General features: G+C 35.0%; 1 protein-coding gene across 6 annotated transcripts in view; it reads left to right on the top strand.

The window, feature by feature from the left end:
• The first annotated feature begins 9943 nt into the window (after nucleotides 1–9943).
• The window catches only part of LOC124357253 (E3 ubiquitin-protein ligase HECTD1), a 138619-nt gene continuing 126932 nt past the window's right edge, over nucleotides 9944–21630 (top strand). For 5 of the 6 annotated variants that reach the window (XM_046808817.1, XM_046808819.1, XM_046808821.1 and 2 more), the window contains exons 1-2: nucleotides 9944–10176; nucleotides 18124–18161. The gene's annotated coding sequence lies outside the window, so the exon portion shown is untranslated. The remainder of the gene's footprint in view (nucleotides 10177–18123; nucleotides 18162–21630) is intronic. The other variant, XM_046808820.1, reaches the window with a different exon arrangement.

Here is a 21630-nt window from a genome sequence, read left to right as displayed (position 1 = left end):
TAGAAATCATATGTTTTTGTTATTTAATATTACAAACTTCTACAGTAGTGGATCTAGGAGTTTGTGAAAGAGGGACAGGAGAAAATATTGGCATAACATATGAAAATAATTCTTTCTTAATAGCTGGAAATTTGTTTCAAACAATTAGCTCTATATTTCAGAAAATATCGTATTCAAGTACAGAGATTGTATAAAATATATACAAGAAACAAAAATAATAGAAATAAAATAAATAATAAACAGTGAATACATATGAAATTAGAAAATATTTTTTCCAGATATAGTTATATGTAAATTTTGACTTCTTGGCTCAGTTATCCGATGTTGAGTACATGTGAAATATTGCTTTCAATGCCAATTGGTGTGCTTGTTCAAGTGTTCTGAAATTAGAGTACTTGAATTTTGATGGACTTGCCAAAAAGGATTTACAATCTTTTATTGTAATTTATATCTAACAATGCTAACTATATCAATGGTAGATATGTAATAATAATAATAAAATATTACCTAATAGCAAGAATAAGTAACAATATAACCTTAACAACAGCAACAATAATAGGGAACACAGCAATAATTAGTAACGGTATAGTATTATAAAAAAGCAATAGAATAGAATAATAAACAGCAATATAACGGTACACTAACTACATATGTATCAAACCAAACAAAACACAAATAAGTTACAAAACTGCAACTGGTGTTAATTTGCTTGCATATTTGTGTGTGTGTTGCTTCATGCTCAGACCCCCAGCATAAATAAAACTTCAACTGATTTTCTTCTCACTGTGTTGTGGCTGTCGGTGAAATCTTCATAGTCTGAGACAACTTTTCCAATGCAAGAATTTCTTGCCACAGAGTAGTGGAAATCATAAGTGGTAGTCCTGATTCAATGGTCAAAAAGTTTGGGAGATCACATTCTAGCGGGAACCTTGAAGACAAAAGCGTGGAGCAGTGAAGGACATTTATAATCTTGTATAGCAGAACTGTGTTAACCATATCTTGTTTTCAACGCAGTGAATGGAGTTTTAGCTCATTCACAACAAAATTATTAGACCTCACAGAATTAGTAACCCAACCTAACATCGACCAGCCTCAAGAACTTCTATGTACAGCTTCAAGTGGATCCTCTCATATGTTCTCTGTAATGTGAGGAGAGTAGGCAAGGGAAGTGTACTCTAAGTCCTATTGCATCAAGGAACAGTACAGAGTCCTTTGCACTGCAGGTTTGTTTATAACTGTAGTAGACCAAGAAATTAAGCTCAAAGTCCTATTAGCCCTTCTCTAAATGATGTGAACAAACCCTCTAAGGTTCAAACCACGGAAAAACTATGCAAAGGTCTCTGACAAAGGTGAATCTAGGTATAACTACCAACTCCAACATGTAATATAAAATCAAAGGAGAACTGGAGCGATGAAAAGTCATGATGGAACATTTCTTTGTTTATTACCAATCAGGGTCCTAGGACACATTCATTCACCTGGTTATCTGCAGACATCAGAGAATCTGGCTCCAGCATATCTAAAAATTTTTAAACAAATAAATAATCAAAAATCATCAGAAATCAGAATCTCTTTATTTACAAAATCACAAGGAAATGTAATGGCGTCAATTTTACAAAGTTTATGATCTTGAGGTTTCTTGCTTTACAGATCAAATCAAATCAAAAAATTCTTGAGTTCTATATATTGGTTGCTCTATCAGCCAGCTTTGTAGTTGTCTGTGAAGATCTTTCCCTCTTAGGCGTTTCAAGAAATCTGGCAGCGAGTTGTAGAATCTCTGCCCCGCATAAGATGGCTTTTTTGTGTACTTGGTGGTATGGTGCAAGGGAAGGTGGTAGTCCAAAGCTCTTCTTGTGTTGTAGGAGTGTATATCCTTACCCCTAGGGAGTCCCAGTTGGTCCCCATGCATAACCACTGCATGTATGTACATGGCTGTGACCGTTAGGATCTTCAACGATTTATAGGCTTCTCTGCAGCTCTCTGTTGGGCTTAAGTCAGCTAGTGCCCTTACTGCTTTTTTCTGGAGGACAAGAATTCTGTTTAGATTCTGTTCAGATGTCCCTCCCCACAGAGTTATCCCATAGCGGATGTGGGATTCTACTAGAGCGTGGTATGCTGCTTTAGCTGCAGCAAAACCTCCTATCCACTTCACTCTTCTAATAACATAGATTCCTGAGCTTAGCTTTTTACTCAGTAAATCCACATGATTAGTCCATGAGAGATCTGCATCTATTGTTAATCCTAGCAGTCTTGCTTGTTGGTCAGTAGAGATGTTAGGAATGTCGGGTATGTTATCTTGTCTGCGACTAAAATTTATATGTATCGTCTTTTTAGGGTTGATAGCTAAATCGTTCTGGAGACAATATTGAAGTGCTTTGTCAGTAGTTGAGGTAATGTTTGTGACCAGGTCTTGTGAATTGTTGCTTTTGATAATTAATGTAGTGTCATATGCATACATTGTTGACTCTATGTTGTCATTTTTAATAAAACTGGGAAAGTCATTTGTAAAAAGCACAAACAAGAAAGGACCAAGAACAGAGCCCTGGGGCACTCCTCTTTTTACTGGTAGTGCATTTGATCTGAATGTAGATTTTCTGCCAATAAATGTTTTTTGGACCTCCACAGACTGTCTACGGTCATTCAGATAGCTAGCTACCCAGTCTCTTGCCTTCCCTCGAAATCCCAAGCCAGTCAGTTTTTGCAGTATTAGATCGTGGCCCAAACAGTCGAATGCCTTGCTATAGTCCAATAACACTGTTGAAACAAGGTTGTTTACTTCCAGTTGATCTGTAATAGATTCAACTATGTCTGTTATTGCACTTATGGTTGATCTTCCTTTAAGGAAACCATGTTGGTTTTTGGTTAATAGATCATGCATTTCAAGGTGATTCAACATTCTTGTTAGAGCAATTTTTTCTATTATTTTAGAGAAGGTTGAAACCAGTGAAATAGGTCTGTAATTTTTTGGGTCTGTAGTAGATCCTTGTTTGAATTTCGGATAAATTTTTGAAATTTTGAGAGCAGAAGGAAATTGGCCTAAACTGAATGATTTGTTAATAATATAGACCAGTGGTGTTACTAATTGATTCGCACAGAGTTTTATAGCTTTAGCTGGAACTTCATCTATGCCAGAAGATAGTGTAGGTTTAAGGGTAGCTATTGTCTTCAGTACTTCATTTTCATCAGTTGGAGTTAAAGTAAGGGGTGTGATAATTGAGTTCTGGTTACTGTTCAGAGGAGTTACAATAACTGGGTTGTGTAGCTGATTTCGACTTTCTTTCAGTGTGGAGTCAGCAATTTCCACAAAATATTTGTTAAGGTGATTAGCAATGCGTGTCGGATCCTCTTCTATATTCCCATTCATTTCTAATCGAGTAAGGTGGTCCTGCTTTTTCTTACATTGCTTTTCTGCATTGATGACATTCCAAAGAGCCTTTGATTTGTTACTTGATTCATTTATGAGTTCTTCTGTGCTGTTTAGTTTGAGATGTCTGAGTTTGTTGTCATATTTTCTTTTAGCAGATACCATTGTATCCTTGTCACTTGGGTTTCTTGTCATCTCATACTTGTAAAAAGCTTTAAGATATTCACCTTTCAGCTGATTAGCCTCATCATCATAAACTAATTTTGGCTTAGAACTGTGTTTAAATCTGATTCTTTTCTTTGGGCATGCATAATCTAAAGTTCTTGTCACAGCCTTTAAAAATTCGTTGTAAGCTTCTTCAGCATCGTTAGCCTTGAGTACACAACTCCAGTCCTCATTTACAAACTCACTTTTGAAGCAGTCAAGGTTTTCTGTATTAAATTTTCGGTTAAAAGAACTAGGGTTTCTTCTGGTATTTTCTAGTGTAGTTGGAAGGCTGCATAATGACTAATAGGATAGATAATGACTGAAATGTGAACCTTGAGGCCTAAAAAGTCCTTTGACAGCTTTGAACCCCTGAATTTCTCTGATAGGATATTGTGGTAAACTATGTTGGATGTCTTTAAAAAATCGATGTACGCTGTGTCTAGGTGGCAACTTCTGAAGGTTTCGAGCACGCTTCCCTGCTGTAATAACAGATTAGTTGAGATGGACTTATTGCTGGAAAATCCATGCTGACTGGCATTTATAATATCTCCAAACAATGGCTTTATTCTATACCATACTAAAGTTTCAGACACTTTGACAAGAGCAGGAAGAATAGTTACAAGATGGTAATTTTTAATACCAGATGAATCACTGGATTTGTGTAGAGGAATGATGTTTTCAGTTGTTTCCTAAAACTCTAGGAAAGATCCCAGAGCTAAGCGACTTGTAAAGAACTTGATGCTGAGCTCTAGCAAGTACATAGCTGCAATGTCTGAGATGAACAAGTGATATTTCATCTGAAGCAGCCCTTTAAATGCATAAGATTCCCTAATTTTATTCAGAATTATTTCATGGAGGGAACAGATGAAGGTTAAAATAAAAAATAGGAACTACAGTTGATTTTGAAGATCATAGGCCCCAAAATATGCTGAAAAGAAATAACAATTTACCTTTTTTCCTCCGTATAGATGTAATTAGCCTTTAAGGATGCTTTATAAGGGGCACATCTCAAATTTTTCCTAATGACTTTGCTAAACTCCTAAATGCACAAGCTATATAGGATACTACCAGTTACCCGCGAGTTTGCACACAATTTCCTGGAGAGAGAGAGAGGAGAGAGAGAGAGAGAGAGAGAGAGAGAGAGAGAGAGAGAGAGAGAGAGAGTGAGAGAGAGAGAGAGAGAGAGAGAGAGAAGAGAGAGAGAGAGAGAGTGAGAGAGAGAGAGAGAGAGAGAGAGAGAGAGAGAGAGAGAGAGAGAGAGAGAGAGAGAGAGAGAGAGAGAGAGGAGAGAGAGAGAGAGAGAGAGAGAGAGAGAGAGAGAGAGAGAGAGAGAGAGAGAGAGAGAGAGAGAGAGAGAGAGAGAGAGAGAGAGAGAGAGACTTGCTGGGGCCAAAGCCCCTCGTTCCCACCTCCACCCCTGACACAAGTCTGTGACTTATTTGCCAGGCCTCTTGCTTTCTCCCCTTCTTCCTTCTCTTCGGGCTTCGCCCACTTAATCCTCTTCTCGACATTCTTGCATGTGTCTAGCCTAACAGCACGTCTCCTCTCGTCTCACCGCCCCTGTGCGATGAGAACAGGGTCTATCGGGACAGTCATCGGGATACTAATTTCTATCTTCCAAGCTTTTAGACTCTGTTTCCCTCTCTTTTTATTCCAATCCTTCTTGTTGTAGTTTTGAGCTCTTTAATAGTCTCTTCATCGAAGTCAAAGTTGGCTCTTCTCCATTGTAGATGCTTCGATGTCATCACCTGCCTGAGGTCTCTTCTTTCCTCCTCAAACAGTTCACACTCCATGAGCACATGGTTTGCGGTCTCCAGCTATCCGCACTCACACCTCTCCTCCTCCACCAAGTTAAATCTCTTGAGGTTCGCCTTGAAATTCCCGTGACCAGTAACGAACTGTGTCAGGTAATGGTCCATCTCCCACTTCTGCTGCAGTCTCCTTCTGATGTCCGGCATGTATTCGAAGGTCTCCCTGCCTTTTTCGTTATCCTGGCAGCGCCTCTGACATTCTTTCAGAGTCTCTTCCCGTCTCGCTGCATTGCTCTCAGCAGCGTACCATCCTTCTTCCTTATCCTCCCACCTCTTCACCTTCTCTTCTATTTGCAGGTCAATCGGTGTCACTCCTGCCAGCACTCTGATTGCGTCATGCGAGACCGTGTTGTATACCTTTGCTACCTTCAGTAGAACTCTTCTTTGCATACTCAGCAATTTCCTCTTCAGTGCAATCTTTCGGGCATTTTCTCCCCAGAACTCACATCCGTACAACATCGCCGGCTCCACGCAACCTTTGTATAGCATCATAAGGTGCCTCCCTGTCATACCCCTATTGGCTTTTGCCTGTCCTGCCAGTTTGGCGTAGACCCCTTTCATTTTCTCGCACACCTCCTCCACATGTTTCTTAAAACTCATGCTCTGTCCTACTACCACTCCTAAGTACTTTATTTCCTTTTTGCAACGTATATATTCTCCTTCCACTAACAGCCTAGGTGGTCTTACCAACTTTCCTTTCAACATCACTGTCACTGTCTTTGCTTTTGAAAACTTCAGCTTCCTTTGTTGTCCCCATTCTATTACCTTTTCTACGGTCTTACTACCTCTATCAGCCAACTGTTGTGTACTCTGTCCTCTGACTATCAGCAGTGCGTCGTCGGCATATGCAATGATTGTTACTCCTTCCCCTAGATCCAATCTCAGTAGGCTTTCGAACATCACATTCCACAGGAGTGGTCCAACAACTGATCCCTGTGGGCACCCTCGAGTCATCTTCTTCCCTGCCTCTCCATTTCCTACCCTGAAGAGAGAGAGAGAGAGAGAGAGAGAGAGAGAGAGAGAGAGAGAGAGAGATTCGTTAACTGAGTAAAAAGGCCGCTGCACAAACCACATCTTCTTCATATAACGTCTGAAGTTAAGGTAAAGTTAAGAATTTGGAACCTGCATAGGAAGGCTTCTTCTCAAACTGTGCTGTGCGATGGGAAGGAAGGTTGAAGTCATTTGCATGCATGGTTCGGTTCTGGTGTATAGTGGAATTTATCGGTGATTGCTAGTACATGCTACTATTATAGCTGTCAAGATGTAAGCTGACACCACGGTCAGGATTTCCCACTCACGGGAGGTCTTCCTACAGCTTTCATGAAATCCCAGTCCAGCCATTGCTCTAATCGCCCTCTTCTTGATGATTAGGACACTTTCCAAAGTTGAGCTGGACGGATCATCCCCACAGAGCGATCCCATAGGTCATATGACTATCAAATAAGGCATAGTAAGTCGCTCTGACTGCCTCATCAGTACCCAAAGCGATAATCCTTTTAATGGCATATGTGGCAGTGCTAAGTCTCTTGCAAAGACAATTGTGTCAATGTTCCAAGAGAGGTCAAATCCACAACAACACCCAAATGTTTGGTGTTGTCTGTGACCAAAAGGTCAGAAATACCAGTGATTAACTTTTTTATTTCCCCAAACAGCAACTGCTTTGTTTTCCCTCGTTAAGAATCAAGTCATTCCTGGAGCAGTACTCTGATGCCACACTCATAGCAATGAAGGAATTGACCTCAAATGAATCCATATTCTTTCCTGATGATAAAATGGCGGTATGATCGGCATACATATAGCAATTGCCATAGGGGCTGATAAAGATGGTAGGTCATTGGTAAATATTATAAACATGACGGCTCCCAAAACAGAACCCTGAGGCACACCTCTGCGTGTACGAAGAGGATAGGATCCTGACCTGCATAATTTCCCATCAGTGACGTGAGATATCTCCACAATTTGTGACCTGTCTTCCAGATAGTTGGAGAACCAGCTAAGAACCTTTCCATCTATTCCTAGGGAGTTCAGATTGGTTAGAATCAATTCGTGGCCCAGGTAACAAAAGGCCTTGCTCATGTCTACGAAGGTCCCAGAGACGGAGCATTTATTCTTTACGTTTTCGATGATATCTTCAAGAAGCCCCACCCATCCTGTCAGCGTCGACCTACCCTTCATGAAACCATGCTGACATTTGGTAAGAAGGCCATTGATGTTGGAGGTGATAAAATAGTCTTTTATGACGAGTTTCTCGTCGAGCTTTGAAAAAGTTGGGACCAACGATATTAGCCTATAATTGCCCCCGTCATCTTGTCTCCCTAGTTTATGGAGGGGAAACACCGTAGCCAAATTTAGTTTAGAAGGGAACGCCCCTGTCGAGAATAAAGATTGCAGATGTGTACAAGTGGTACCAGGAGCTCCTTCTTACAGAACTTAACAATTTTCGAAAAGATCTCGTCCAAGCCAACAGAAGGTTTTTGTTTCACAGAGCCGATTGTCTCAACCATCAATTCCTGCTCGTTTGTAGCTGTAAACTCTTTCAGTTTTAATAGGACTTTGTATTCCTTGACAGATGGAATAAGAGCTGAGTGACAAGGCAACATCAGAAGACTAAAGATTATTTCCGCAATATCGACAAAAAACTGGTTTAAAGCAGGAAGCGATTGATCAATGGTGTTTACTTCGTCAACTGACAAGGGTTTTATCTATGTTTGTGGGACTTTGTTAGGGTTTCGTTCGCAATTAATCACATCCCAGATGGCCTTGCTTTTATTATCAGATGTGTTGATGTAATTAGATTTAAAGGTGCGACGAAGGTCTTTTAGTTTTAAGTCATATGACTTTTTAAGATGTTCGCTATTACTTTTTCACCATGGTCTCCACTGAGAAGATACTGATTGTTGGCTTCTAAGAACCATCTCTTTAATTCTTTGACTTCTTCATTGCAGAAAACCTCTCTTTTGTTTCTCCCACTTCTAGATTTTGAGGAGGACAGGTAAGGTCAAGGATCAATGTGACTATTGCAATGAAATAATTACATGAATTGTTTGTATCATTGCAGCCTAAAACATGTTCCCAAGATTGCAGAGCCACATCTTTTAGCAGTGTTAAGTTGGTGAGGTTGGTGATTCTTCTGGATACAATGGTGGGCTTTTTGTGAGAGATCGGAATTTGCAAATGAACACAGCTGTCCAGTGTGATCAGAGATTTCAGTAGGAACCACCTGCACCGTTACTTGATCCAAGTTCAAGTCAGTACACACGGCATCGATGGACGTAGTCAAAGTTGGGGTGATCCTGGTAGGTAGAAGTTGTATTTTTGTCATGGAAAAGAGACCAGAAGTTCAATTTAACATGATTCTTTTAGAAGTTGACTCGAGATCACTAATGTTTACGTCTCCAATGAGTAAAAAATGCGAATCATTATTTGTAAGAAGTAGATCCAGGATCTCAGTTAAAATCTTAAGAGCTTGTCTGGTGTGGGTTAGACTGTTTAAGGGAGGCCGATAAATCGCTATTAAAAGTAACACTTTGGACTTGTTCAGCGTGGTTTTCATTCCAACAACCTTGCAAACAAGAGGAATACTATGATGTTCGAGTTCCAAATTAGATGTTTCATTTTTCAAGCTATTTTTGTAGATAGCAACTCCACCCTTCATGCAACCTTCCCCACAATAAGGCACCACTAGAGAGAAAATTATTAGTTTTGTGTTCATGATCTGTTCAGGTGAGTTTCTATGTTCTGTGATAACTACGAGGCCTGGATTTAACTGAAGGAGGGTGTGATTCAATATTTCAATTTTATTTTGTATCCGATCTACATTTTGATAAAATATAGTTAGATTCATGAAACCGTTAGATAGCTTGGATTCAGAGATAGTTTTCAGAAAAAAATTGAACCAAGTCGTACGCTTTTGAATAAATGGTGGTCTGACAGAATATAGATAATGTATAATTAATAAAAAAAAAAACAATCAATAATAATAAAATAAAATGATTATTGGAGTGTTTATTTTTAATTTGGGTATTGCATTCCAATAAGAAGAAGCTGGTAGGATGTAGGTAGTAATTAATCATGTTGTAATATAAGTCAGACTCATATAGTTAATATTTACTATAATTATATTTTAATAATTGTATAAATTAAGTCTATAAGTACTTAAAGATGTTTAACTTTTGGGGTATTTTGATCAAAACTTGAGTCAGTGAACATGGTTCACTTCAATACAGAACCCTCCATATCATAGTAAATTATTTATTATTAGGATATATAGGAAGTTCAATCTCAGGGTCTCAGAGGTCACCTGAGTATCATACTCTGGACTTTATGTATGGGATATACAGGAAGAAAATGTACTGTATAGCCACTTTCCCTTATTACTTATAGACGAAGAAATTTTTAAAATAAATAATATGCAAATTGATAAATAATTAATATTAAGACTTAACTAGAAGTGACACTGGACTATATACCATTCCACACATAATTTCGGTTTAATCCGACGTTGTCGTAATGTTGGTGGTTCTGGCATATTCTAGAGTCAAGTCACCATTAAAAAAACAATGCTCTATGATCGTGGCTGGCAATGATCGTGATTGTATCCTACTAATCAAATTGTAGGTAGTTTACTCGTACGGCGTTTCGGTTAAAAGTGGATGTTAGGGTAATTATTGTATTAATGTTTTAGATTAAATTTTAGTTTGTGAGAGTGATTTATTGTACGGTTTTAGTTTTTGTTAGTAAGTGCCTTCATTTAGTCCAAGGATAAACAGGATATGTGAAGTCAAATATACTCAGGTAAGAAGGAATTTTGTTAGTAGGACTAGCTAAATAGATCTTTTCAATAATTATGAAACTGATGGTCACGAATAATGGGATGGTATTTTTTAAATCTTATTATTTTGTAATCCAGGATGTGCAGTATAGGCCCAAGTACCTTGTGGTTGTGAGATTGTCATAGATAGTATACTAGTAACCCAGAAGCAGACTAGACTTATTTCTGTAGTCTAGGATTAGGATTCTAACTGGCATGCAATTTAACATTAAATTAGGAATATGCACGGGTATGTATTAGGGTAGGCTAGGCTAATTGTTTACTTTAGTCATTTCACAATATTTTATGTTTTATACAGATGAAAATGCTTGAAATTCTGCCTCATGCTGATGGTGAGAAACACATAATATTCATTGAGATAGGCTAGTACTGATCAATTAAATATAAAACCTGAAAAGGCTGATCACTAATGCTTAAGCAGGTGGACTTTAATAAGCGGCCTACACTCGTTATTCAATTGCTATTATCGAATGGTTTGAATGTTTTTATCCAAAGGATAATTCGATATTAGCCTACAGTTTATTTAACCCTAGAATGATAACGCCTATTTGCCATACATAAATGGTAACGCGTATCCTCTCAGACTACTTTAGGGAAAAAATGAATAAAAATTTAATTAAAATTAAATTTATTTACAAATGACATTATTTGCATCTTAGAGGTCATGTTTCCTGATTTCTGTTGTTTTCAGTCTTTATTGGAACACTTTACACACAGCATTCCTCAGTGCTCCAAGCAAATACGCCTATAACATTTTGTGCACTGGAATCGAGTCATTCTTTTTTTCGCTGGGCAAACTGCACAAATCTTCCTTGTTCCTGCTTCTTCAATAACATTTTGAGCCTCAGAGATGTTGATGGGCCAACGACATATTCAATGTTGCGTTTGAGATTCCTTGATAAATTTAGCAGTTTTTGTCTTCCCTGAATGTGCGGAGTTGTTAGTTCAACACATATTTCTTTAGCAAATGCCCTTCTTGTCATTGGTTTAATTTTTTTTGACAATGCCTGATGGACATAAATAACAAATGAGTTGATCAAAATGAACAAAAAAACATTTCATCATGATCACTTTCTTGTTCATCACAATCACTTTGTTCAAGTTCAGATAGTATAATTTCTCTTATTTCAAAACTAGTGTTCAGTGGATCAGCCATGGTTACTTGACCATCCACGGTAAAAATTATCACAAAAACTAACACTACATTCGCACAAAACAACTTTTCATATATTTACTCAGGAACAAAAGGGTACGGTCCAATAAGCGGACCCGGTTTTTTATATCGAAGAATATAATCATCGATACCTAATATTCGCATATCGAATCATAGACCATCAATCGATATAAAAGTAATAACAATCATATGTTTAAATTAAAATGTGAATTTAATGATAACAAATAATAAATGAACATAACCAAAATCAGGGAAACTCATAACTTTAACTAAATGAAACAGAACGAAAACGTTTTTACTAAAGTTGTGTACCATTACCTTCTTTTTTTGCATCTGAAGACGACCATTTTAGCTCCTCTGACAGTTACATTTGTTACCTTTCCACAAATATCACATAATGGATTCTTAGGTACTAACCCAACATCCTGAAGCCATAAAAAACATATTTTATCGTCTTTCTTTATATCTTATATATTTATAGCAATTTCGTGAAGCTTCCTAAGATTGACGGCCATTTCAATACACAATGTTACGTGAAATTTAAAATATTACCTTAATTGTATTATTTGAAAGTGTTTACAGCTGTTCATATAGATTATTTAAGTTGTTAAAAATAATTCATCAGTATCGATTGATTATATCGATGGTTATGATTAAGTAATATCGTTTGCCAATTTCGATATAAAAAACCGGGTCCGCTTATTGGACCCTACCCGAACAAAAAAGTAACATAAACGGTAACACGTAATCTACCAGACGACTATGGGCTCACTGAAATGAACTGAGTGAATGAAACAAAATGGAACCCTATCCAGCATTGACCTTGGCTGGCAGGGGGAAGGTATTGGTGGTGGGGGGTCGGTCATGTCATGCACCGGTTTTTGTAGCTTGTGTCGTCTGAGAGACTACGCGTTACCATTCTAGGGTTAACTTAGCATATGATTCCAACTTATTAGTTATAGTAATTTTAATGTAAACAATAAACTACAAAGATTAACTAATATTTTGAGACTTTGAAAATGGAGATGAATGTGAGGAAAATATGTAAGATGTTTCTCACAAGTGACGAGATTTGTTTAAGTAGCTTCAACATGTAGGTTTGACTCCTGGTAACACTTAGAATTCGGGTAGGGTACGATAAGCGGACCCGGTTTTTTACATCGAAATTGGGAAACGATATTACTCAATCATAACCATCGATATAATCAATTGATATTAATTAATTATTTTGAACAAGTAACTTAAATAATCTATATCAACAGCTGTAAACACTTTCAAATAATACACGTTTAAGGTAATATTTCAATTTTACATAAGTAACATTTGATTATTAAGAATGGCAGTCAATTTTAGAAAACTACACAACATTGCTTTGAAAGATGATAAGACATGTTTTTCGTGGCTTCAGCATGTAGGACTCGTACCGAAAAACCCATTATGTGAAATTTGTGGGAAAGAAAGAAATGTAACTGTGAGAGGAGCAAATATGGTCTTCTTCAGTTTTCCTAATTTTGGTTATAATAATTTGTTTGATCACTGTTAATATTATATTCACATGTTAATTTAAAACATATGTTTGTTGTTGCGTACTACAGATACTTTTATATCGATTGATAGTCTAGGATTTGAGATGCGAATATTAGGTATCGATGATTACATTCTTTGTTATAAAAAACCGGGTCCGCTTATTGTACCCTACCCAAGAATTCTTTCCTCCATTTCACAAAAGCGGTTACTTATTGATATAAAGCTGGGCAAGTTATAAATATTGGAAGGTTTCTTTGATATCGAAGTCTAGGCCATAGTTGGTTTTGTTGTTTTGTAATGTTACTGCAAAATTTATTTATTTGAAAATGTAATGTATGAGATTCTTCTTGTTACAGTAATTTATTATAAATCTTATTGTGTACGATTTTTACATACATTGAAGTTGGATAATATATTGAATTGTTCGATAATAGCAATCGAATAACACATGTAGGCCGCTTATTAAAGTCTCCCCCCCGTTTAAGATCTAAATATATCACAAACTCCCCTAACCATTTACTCAATTCGTAGCAGGACAGTGGCCGACAATAGCTACTACCGGCTACTATAGCAGTACACATAGAATTTAAATCCAAAATTAAAGAAAACAATCAGTTTTTTCTATCAATTCTAACTCAATAATAAGTAGGCTAATATACTTTAAAGTGCACTCAACACTAAATTTTACATTGAATATGCAGAAAAACGTAGACAAAAATAGCGACTCTCAGAAAAATTAACTTGCTGCTAAGGAAGCGTTAATAGCATATCACACGGTTAAACCTAACCATAGCTTTAGGTCTCTGGATTGTACATTAATGCTCTTGTCATGCTTGTTTGAGCGAAAATGTTCATCTGTGAGGACAAAAAGTGAGGCAATGGTATAAAATGATTTAGCTCCTAAAGCTCAAAGACAAATAATTGAAAAGTTGAGAGGCTGAAACGTCTTGTCTTTCAGTAGTGGTTGATTCATCTAATCATGGCTCTGATAAACTAATACCAATCGTAGTAAAATATTTCCATGTAAACAGTGATGTTAATGTGAAACTATTAGAGTTAGAAACCTTACCAGGAGATACCAGTAACAACTGGAAACAAACATGAACTTTTGGAGAAGGTAGTTGGCTTATCAGTAGATAATACCAGTACTAATTTGAGTGGTACTAAGAGAAAAAGGAACTAAAAATCCTTTCAAATAGTTATCTACAAGCTGCAACAAAATTTTGGTTGGTGTGGACTGCATTGCTCTTGTTATGAACAACTATCTACAACGCATCTGATACTTTGCCATGTGATGCAGGAGTCATTTATTATGTTTCTTAAATACTTTCACATTTGTATAACATTTGTATACAGCTTGAGTTGCAGAGTTGAAAGTCTGTTGGTGTAGAGTATTAACAGATTCTTTCATACTCGAATACTAGCTGGCTTCGACTTCTGACAGCCTTAGAAAAAGTAAAAAGTAAAGTAAAGAATGTCTTATTTTACCAGGCGAAGTTAGGGCTAAGAAGCCCTCTCTAACACTTAACCTGGGGACCAACGGCTTAAAGGTGACTTCCGAACCACCACCAATGGCCGGGCAGGCGGGCTGCTTGCAAGGACAGGATCGCTCAGCGGTCACCCATCCAAGCAGCAGCCACGTTCGACGTTGCTTGATCTGGTTATCTTGCGATAACCGCCGTACCCGCTACACAGGTGTTTCAAATTATGGAACCACTCAAAACGTATATTTTTCAACAGTTGAAAACCCCTGCAGCCTTTAAAAAACTTGTTAGGAATCCAAATGGGCCAAATGGAGAGCTGAAGCTGCAAATGAGTATTTTGAACTGTACAGAAACATGGAGGAGAGGAAAAATCATTGTTTCCTTCATATGAAAGTTAGGGATCTTCAGAGGAGGAAGATCTCTCGGGCAGCACCTGGCTGTGATTTAAATCAATTGAAACAGACAGCAACTAGATTTTATGACATTTGTATTGCTTATTTACATCTATGGAAAGGTAATCTAGAATCAATTGTCTTGGGCTAGTTTTAGACAGCCCAATTGGAAGGAATTGGAAGATAGCTTGTCATTATTTGAAAATCCAGCCAACATGACCCTTGATGAAATGTTCAACGAAATTGTGATATTAAAATAGTATCTTACGGTAGAACATATTGCTAAGTGGGCCAAAATTAAATCAACTGAGCAAAGTGGCTCACTCTCTTCTGGGATTTGATAAATCAGCAGATAACAATTTTAAACATAAAAGTATTGTGAGTTAGTTTTATCTCTTCCAGGCATGTCGAAGGGCATTTTCTTTTGGCTTTCAAATAACGCGTAGATGTTCTTAGACTGTATCAATGCTCTATTAATTGTTAAAATGAACTTGTCGGAATCGTGCAATGAAATGTATGATAAAATAAGGAACAACGCACTGCTACACAGTTGTTTTCTTCCAACAAGTATAAATAAAATGTTTCTTACATAATAGTACATATTATTATAGGAAATATATTTCAATTGATTTTTATCTGAATGTATTCAGTAATTCAATTTCTATTATATTTTGAGTATGGTATTGTAACCCCCTGAAATCAGCGACAAGCTGGTCATCTGAACTTACACTGCCACCTCGACCCTAGTTGGTTAACTTTATTTTCCAATTTAACATTAAGTAAACATGTCCCGGATTCATATCCTTAGAAGCTCCTTGGTTCTTATGCAACTCCCTCCTTGGCTCTTTTTTACTCTTCCTACTTTAGTTCATCATACTTAAGTACTTTTTAGTACTGTGCACTTATTGCAGCCACAAACAATCACCACACTTTTTCTTTGCAATGTCAAGCTGTCAACTCAAAACCTCCATTTTCCACTGGTGTATTATACACATTCACATTGCTAGAAGATTCATCAGTCTTTTATGATGTAGTCGAATGAGTACTTACATCAACTTGTAGTCTGTCCTTAGGCATACTTCTCTTCATAATCCAAATTTTATTTTGTTTAACAGTTATTTTGCAAGCTTTATTTACTCGTGCCATATTGTTGTTTACAATACAATAATAAACACAATATGGTCACAAACAAATTTTCACAGCACTTTGCTTCATCAGTATGTAGTAACCAGTTAACATGAAATGAAAAGTAAACATAACCTAAGACTAATCACAGCCTATTGTGACCAGCAACCTACACCAAACATTACATCAAAAAGAAAATTGGTGAGAGTAAGAATAACATAAATGTTCAAAGAGACAGCTGCTTACAAGTACAATGTAGCATTCCTCCATCACAATAGGTGTAAAACAAAAATCTAAAAGATTATTTATTTGACTTAAAACATGGAAAATCAATATTATATGTATTATTTTTGGACAAAGTGGAACACATGAATTGTGTATTCCTGCACATTGCACCAAAATAAAAAATTACTAGTGACGAGTAAAAATGCAAAATTTCATCCTGGATGACAATCAGATCACTTCTCATGTCTGGTCAAGATAGTGTACAATCCACCTTTTCAGCACTGTTCCAACAATGTGTGTAAAGAATACCCAAGTGTTAGTGAATTAAATGACTTACTGTATAATAAATTAAATAATGAAATGATAGATGAAGGTACTTAGAAAAAGTGGGTAACTGTAGATAGGTGTTCGATGAACACAGTAGTAAAAAGCACCAGAGCTTTTATGTGATTTTTAGAAATATATTTGAAGCGTAAAGTATATACATTTGTAATTAATCCTCAAAAGGGACTCTACAATGAAATAAACAAAAACTCAACAGAAGGCCATGCATTAATTAATTAATTGTGATATTCCTTCAGCATACAAGATGAGAGTTCTTTCTATATCTCATCACCAGCCAAGCTACTCTGCACCCTTTCATTATTTATTACAAATGGAAGGGAAAATTGAAACATTTTCAATATTTTTTATATCAGATTGTCTGAAACACTATAAAGTTTTCTTTACACTTTCTAGAAAAATTCTTGTGCAGATCTTGAAGTAGACTTTTCCTGTTAAAAAGATAATTTTCTTATCTGATGGCAACACCACTCAGTACAAGTACAAAATAAAAATACAAGTTGTATTTCTATAATTATGTTTGCATAAAGGAATTTTTGGGATTGAAGTTGAGTGGCATTTATTTGCAACATCTTATTTCAGTCCGGATAAATCCTTTGAATGTATAATGTGTCAATAGCAAATGAAAATTCTTAGAGGCACCAAAAAGGTATATAACAAGAGATGCCAGAAAACACTCCTGTAACTAATGTGAAGGGTTCAAGGAAATTTAATTTTACTGTTCGCCAAAAGAGAAAAAGTGTATTGCAATAAAAGCTTTGAAGGATATGAGGATAGCACTTATTTAAACATTTATTATTAATATAGGCTACATAAAAACATAATTTAGAAATATTATTAACCAAATGTTTAAAAAACATTGACTGGCAAGGGGAGATAGTTTCATACCTAGCTAACTGATTGCAGAACACAGTATATTATTTAATATACATAGCAATTGAAGGGGGCGTATTTTTGGTTTTTCAAAAAAAATTTTGGAGAATTCAAAATATAAAAAAACATAGCCGTGTGATGTATCAAATTAAAAAGTATTTAAAATGGAAAAGAATGCCTCAAATTTTAGCTTTTTAGTTTTAATAGTTTTTTAATCACAATGTTCAGAAAATACTGAGACATGACTAAAAACTGCCTTTTTGTGAGTTTCTAAAAGCCTGTCACTCAAAAACCTGAAGGCAGAAAAATGTAAAATTTTTCATTTAACTAGTCTTAGTAGGTACAACTTCCATACAAAAAATCACCAAAATCTGAGAGATCAAGGTCAAAATAATTTTTGTATTGGTTGATTTTAAATGGAATTATCTCATATGTAGTTCAACTTTAAAGAAACAAATATAAGTTAACAATCTATTATCCAAATTAGAGATATAAGTTACTAATTGGTGTAATTTAAGATTCCTATAATAAATATAACTTTTTAGTATTTAATATTATTACACATGTTCACAGAATAATAAAATTTCAAAGAAATTATAAACAAGTTTGCAGTTTAGGTATTAAGTTACTACCACTGAAATTTTAATTGTATAGAATCGCCCTACAGTGATGATATCTTTGTACACTTGTATCAACATGTACAAGAAAATTAAAATCAAAAAGTTCTTACTTACCAATGTGTGGAACTAATATTGTTTTTTTTATTAGGTTGCAGGAGGAGTTTGCTACATTCAATAGAAGATTAGGTAAGTAATTAATTGTTTTTTCTTTAGTTATTGTTAGTATATGTTGATATACCGCATTTTGATTTATAAATATACAATAACTAGCATTTACCCTCACTTTCACACGCAATCTTGTAGGCTTTGCATGTGTATGAGAGCACTTCTGGTTTGAGTGATTTATATATTTGTGACACCAATGTTGAATTTGCCTTGTTGCAATGACCAAGAAAATATGCCAAAAATGTTATTTGTATGGCCATTGTAATTTACTCCAGTCTTAGTATTTTTTGTGCTATAGTTTATTGTTCTTTGTTTCCCTGTTCAAGGATATATATATATATATATATATGCAGAAAATAAATGCGCAGAGGCTACTTTAAGTAATAAAAGAAAAAGACTTCATTTAACCCTTTAATATTTCAACTAATTGTCGTTTTCAAAAAGGATACAAAAAGTGTGTATAAGCAAAGAATTAAAAGTAAACATATAAATTTTTAGAATCAGCTGAAATGTTCTATTCAAGGAATTTAAAAAAATATACTATAAATCAGAATGTAGTTTGAAATTTAGTTAAATATTGGCTTGATGATAATTATTTTCCCATGGAGATACCTATTTAATAAATGAGATAAGAGCTTTATTATTGAAACTCAGGGCTAAAAAGAAAACTGGCAAAACTGTTAACACATTTATTGGCCATAAGATTACTACAAAATGATTCATTTTGAAACCAGTTAATGTACATTTGATTAATCTAATCTCATTAATGTGTTTAGTGTATTTATTATAATCTGTTTGATTTTACTACTTTTTCTGTTTATTGTAATCTAGTATTGATCTGTTTTATGTAATGCAAATGAGAGTTTGCTAACTTTATATATATTAAACTATGTTACCTTTTAAACAAAAACATATTTAGTATATTATCATTTTCCTTTGAATTTGTCTTTGTTTTCTTTATAAATATTTACTAATTTACCATCTGACTATTGCATGTTTTTGTGATAACAATGATAATACAAATTTCTAATTTATTATTTTTGATTTACTTTTGTCTGAGGGCTTCTAAATATTGTGATAATAACAAAATAAATGTTCAGTCTATAATTTAAATTAATACATAATTAATATATTTTTTGAAATAATGAGTCCACTCAGGTTTTATTGTATTTTATAAAACCGTGTTGTTTTTGGATGGAGATACTAGCACATGTCGGTTTGTGTGTTTGGTTAACTCAATGTCAGCATGAGTGTGTACAAACCTCCCACATAACTGTGCAAAAACAATCCTTGCCAATCCCAGAATAGATGGCCTCTCTCTGTGACCCCCTCACACATAACTCTCAGTGATGTTTGAACACTTCTGTCATAACCTTGATTGTAACCATTATTAGTAAAATTCCACCTGGAAAATGATTTATTGTAAATACTCTTGTACCAACAACCAAGGCCGATATGGTAAAATGTGAACTGATAACAACAGCCTTTAGCACATAAGTTAGTGTAATGTGTATTGTTATCAGGAAAACATAAGGCATACAAAAACTCGAGCACTGGCTGTTAGATATCCCATTTTATGCACTGGACGAGTTCTTCTGATTAAAAAACATTTTATTTTAAATTCCTCAACGCCACTGGCTGTATTTGAGTATTGTGGTTTATGTTTGCGTAACTTAAGATATAATTAATCTAAGTTTTATAACTTACGGCTATATTTATAATAAAAGCTGTAATGAGACTTTGTCGATGATCTTTATTTTATAGCAATAAAAAATGTTGATTGATTGATTGATTGACTGACTAGCTAACATTTTTAATTGATTCTCTTAAAAGTTTTTTATTTTACAGAATTACATTAGTGAAGTCTTTAATAGTGATAATATTTTAATTTTAAATATTATACTTTTGTTTAATAGTTGTAAGGTTAAATAAATGTTTAATTTGCCATGGTGGGGGCTTAGCCCCCCCAAAACGGCTTGCTCTATTTTGTATGAAGCGGATTGACTGTGATATCATGACCTCGAAATCAATGTTCCTTGGATTTTATTTTCCTTGGATTTTTTGTCTATTATTTCTTGTTAATTCTTTCAAAAAATCTTGATTAAAATTAAAATGTTCAATTAGGTTAGATAGGTCTTTGGTAACATTGTGTATAAATTGAATGGATGGAAATTCAGTAGAACTTAGAAAAAAAATTAATTAAAAATCAGAGAAATCTCTTGTGCATTGGATTTTCTGTCTATTTTTTTTTTAATATGAAAAAGTACTACTTTAACTCGAATTATACTGTTGGACAATTAGATTAGATACGCCTTTGTATCGAATGTTTCAACTATTTATTTTATTTATTAGGTAGACTCTTGTTTGCATTGTGTATAAGTATTATGGATGGAAATTCAGTAGAACATGTAAAATTAATTAAGAAATTGAGAAATCCTTTGTGTCATTTGGTTTTCAACTATTGTTTTTTATTTTTCAAAAGTACAACATTCATTTAAATTAAACTTTTCCATTACTTAGCTAGGCCCTTGTTAATATTGTGTATAAATTGTATGGGGATTTTGTAGAACATAAACAAATTGTATTCAAAAATAGAAAAATTCCCTCACGTCAACGTATTTTTTAACTGTTTGTTTTTTAATACTTTGAAAAGTACATAAGCTCTTGCTAACATTCTATATAAATGTTGTAGATGTGAATTTAGTAGAACATAAAAAAATTATTTAGACAGTACAGAAATCTCTCTTAAGGAATAGATGGGGTGTACAAGTTACAAATGACTGTCTCATGACACTCAAAATGAAATAATCCAACTATTAGCAGACTGTTCTGCATACTGTAGTAAAATAAATTAAAAAATGTGAATACTTTGCAATTTTACTTGACGAACAAGTGACATTTCAATTAAAGAGCAAGTTGTGATTTGCATTTATACTGTAAGTAATGATCTCTATATTAATAATGACTTTATTGGTTTATATGAAACCACAAATACGAAAGCTAATACTTGATTTAGTAAAGGACATTCTTCTGCAACTTGGACTTCCAAATCAACAAGTTACAAGGACAGTGCTATGATGGGGCATCAGACATGAGTGGCGAGTTCAAAGGTTTGCAGAAATTAATTACTGATTTGAAGCTTTTGGCTACTTAAATTCACTGTGTTGCACATTCGCTGAATTTAGCTGTAGAAAACAGTTTGAGAAACCTTTCTGTCATGAGAGACGCAATGATTCTTGCAAAACATTGATAAATACTATAAAGGCATCACTAAAAAGAATAAATATTTTAAAAAACCATAAATTATGGGGACAAAACCAGTTCAAAAGATCTGTGTTCACTTTGTCCAACAAGTGAATAATGAGATCAAGCAACATTCGCAGAATAATGTACTTTAGCAACATTTTGATGTTTTTGGAAACGTTTTCCCAAGAAGAAAATTCAGATTCCGCTTCAAAATACTCTGGGTTTCTTGAAAGTATGCTTCAAC

This window comes from Homalodisca vitripennis, chromosome 3, assembly GCF_021130785.1.
Source record: "Homalodisca vitripennis isolate AUS2020 chromosome 3, UT_GWSS_2.1, whole genome shotgun sequence".
Taxonomy (NCBI): domain Eukaryota; kingdom Metazoa; phylum Arthropoda; class Insecta; order Hemiptera; family Cicadellidae; genus Homalodisca; species Homalodisca vitripennis.
The sequence above is the reverse complement of the archived record's forward strand: the minus strand, read 5'-3'. Positions and strand labels throughout refer to the sequence as shown.